Raw genomic sequence first — 3,172 nt, forward strand, 5'->3', positions numbered from 1 at the left:
ACCGGCGAAGCCGCCGATGTTCCCTCGGCCGCCTCCTCAGCCGGCCTCTCCTCCGTGTGAGCCGTCGGAGCCGCGAGGGCTATTACAGGCTCCGACTGGTCGGTCGCCGATGCCTCGACGGTCGGCGCCGCTGGAGCAGGTTTCTTCGGGGGGCGCGAAGGACCGGCCCCCGATGCTGGCCTCTTCCTTGTCGCGAACCGCCGAATCTCGGCGTCTGTCGGCCGCATCCTTGGAGGTGTCCCTGCAATACCGACAAAAATGTTAAAGACCGGACCAAGAGCCGAATGAAAAGAAAGACCGGGGGATCGGGCGATACCTAGTCGGGGGACCAGACTCAAGCCGGCATCATAGAGAGCTTGTTCGGTAACAAGCTCCCTCTGCTTCGGGACCGACATGTCTTTCAGTCGGTGGAAGTCCTCCCGGTCGTCCGCCTCCACCCGGCTGTTGTCGTTGGCTTCGGTTCGGGGCACACCCCAGCGGGAAGGGAAGCCCCAAGGAGATGAGGAGGAAACGAAGAAAAACTGGTTCTTCCACCCATGAATGGACGATGGAAGACCAGTGATGAAGGCAAGACCCTTCCGGGGGTTGAAGAGCCACCACCCTCGGGCTTTAGGGTGGGGTCGGAGCACAAAGAATGCCCGAAGAGTGAAACGCGAGGGTTGGTCGGCAAGAGCTGACACAACAACGCAAAGGAGATGATGAGACGGACGGAGTTCGGCGCCAGTTGCGCCGGACAGAGTCCGTAATAATCTAATAAATTCCGGACGAACTCCGAATTGGAAGCCGAAGACCCGCGCGAAGGTCTTCGACATACAACGCCAGATCGCCGGGCGGAGGGCTGTTAACCCGACCGCCGGCCCCTGGAGCGGAGAGCCGAAACTGCTCGGGATGCGATATTGCTCCCGAAGCCGATCGACATTCGGCCCCGAAAGCGAGGAGGCCTCATCTTCCGGAGCCGATCGGGAGTCGTCGGTCGGGTTCCCCGACCGAGCTCCCTGAGTCGGATTCCTGGCCATTGCACCGGAATCGAATGAAGAAGAAGGAGGAGAAAAAGAGAAGAAGAGGAAGAAGAAGAAGATGGGAAAGGAGGACCACGAACCAGATGAACTCCTTCGGAAGCAAGAAAGCTCTGCCCGCGACGACTGAGAAATCGCCCGGACAGAGTTTCTCCAGCAAAATGGCAAGTGTGGGGTCATGGGTCCGGGAGGTCCTATATATATAGGGCCGACCGACGGCCGAGATGCTTCCGCGCTGATCGAAGGCCCACAGATGCACGACGCGTGGGCCCGTCGGTTGGCGGAGTATTCGGCGCACCCCATCCGGGACGGCCATACCGCCCACATTAAATGCGGGGGCGCCGGCCAACCACCTTCGACACGCGGCACGCGGGGCGCGGTTCCGCATTTATGCGCCCGCGCCGATTCACGTTCCCGATGGGACGCCTGACAGCGGCCCACACTCCCGCGATCGGCGCGAATATCCGGCCGTCTGACGCCGTATCGTCCGGCGCCCGATCTTCTGACACCGACGTAACGTCTGACACGACAAGACGCGAGTCTGACACCTGACGCCGACGTGACTTCTGACACCGACTAGACGTCCAGATCGCTTGGCATTTATGAGGCGTCTGACATCGGATCAGCCGGCGGTACGGTCGGATCTATGCATACGATAAATCCACTCCCAGTCGTCCAGGATTACTGCCCGAATGAAAGCATCGGCCAGCTCACCATCCGACTTAGGAGTGGAGGGGGGCAACTGTTGGGGGATACCCACCGACCGACCGACTGACGCCGGAGGACCGACGATGACGGCCCGACCGACCGACTGACGCCCGACCGACCGACTGACGGCCGACCGACCGACTGGCGGCCCGACCGACTGACGGCCGGGAACCGACCGACTGACGGCCGACCGACACGCCCGACGATTGGCGGTCGAGCGACCGACTGGCGGATGCCATCACCGGCTAATTATCGGCTCACGACCGACTGAGGATATGTCGGGCGCACTTTTCCGACCGACTGAACCCAGAGGTCCGATGGCCGACTCACGAAAGACTCGCCGACCAACGGAGGGGCCCGACACCACTCAGCTGGCCACCGACTTTGGGTCGGTCGGCTCCTCCAACCGCCGTACAGCCGCCAGACCTTGTCAGCTCTGACAGCGACATGCGGCACGGCTACCTAGGGGCATTGTCCCGCCAGGGCATTGTCAACCCTGGTGATTTGACAGCCGCACGGCGACGTGACACTTTCACGGCGACCCTGACAGTCTACAGTGAGTGACAGTTCCTCACTTGTCCGCGCCATTAATGACGGCGCCATACCGTGCTCCACTATATAAACCGGGGAAGGCAACAGTGCAAAGGATCGTCCGCTCCGTCTCTCCCACTTCTCGACTCCCAAAAACCAGGCTCGCTCCTCTCTCCCCCTCTCTTCTCTCGATCGAGCTCTCTGTCTACATTTCACTGTTGCCCAGTCACCTCTCTGACTTGACCGTCGGAGGGTCCCCGCCGGAGCCGCCTCCGGTCAGAGTGGACTTCTCGTTTTGCAGGTGCACGCTTCTCCGGCGATCGGACGACGAGGCGATTGGCCGCAACAGATTTGGAGCGACCGACTGACGGATGCCATCACCGACTAATTATCGGCTCACGACCGACTGAGGATATGTCGGGCGCACCTTTCCCGACCGACCGAACCCAGAGGTCCGATGGCCGACTCACGAAAGACTCGCCGACCAACGGAGGGGCCCGACGCCACTCAGCTGGCCACCGACTTTGGTCGGTCGGCTCCTCCAATCGCCGTACAGCCGCCAGACCTTGTCAGCTTTGACAGCGACATGCGGCACGGCTATCTAGGGCATTGTCCCGCCGAGGGCATTGTCAACCCTGGTGATTTGACGGCCACACGGTGACGTGACACTTTCACGGCGACTCTGACAGTCTACAGTGAGTTGACAGTTCCTCACTTGTCTGCGCCATTAATGACGGCGCCATACCGTGCTCACTATATAAATCGGGGAAGGCAACAGTGCAGGGGATCCGCTCCGTCTCTCCCACTTCTCGACTCCCAAAACCACAGGCTCGCTCCCTCTCTCCCTCTCTTTCTCTTTGATCGAGCTCTCTGTCTTCATTTTTACTGTTGCCCAGTCACCTCTCTGACTTGACCGT

Source organism: Elaeis guineensis, chromosome 14 (genome assembly GCF_000442705.2).
Source record: "Elaeis guineensis isolate ETL-2024a chromosome 14, EG11, whole genome shotgun sequence".
Taxonomy (NCBI): domain Eukaryota; kingdom Viridiplantae; phylum Streptophyta; class Magnoliopsida; order Arecales; family Arecaceae; genus Elaeis; species Elaeis guineensis.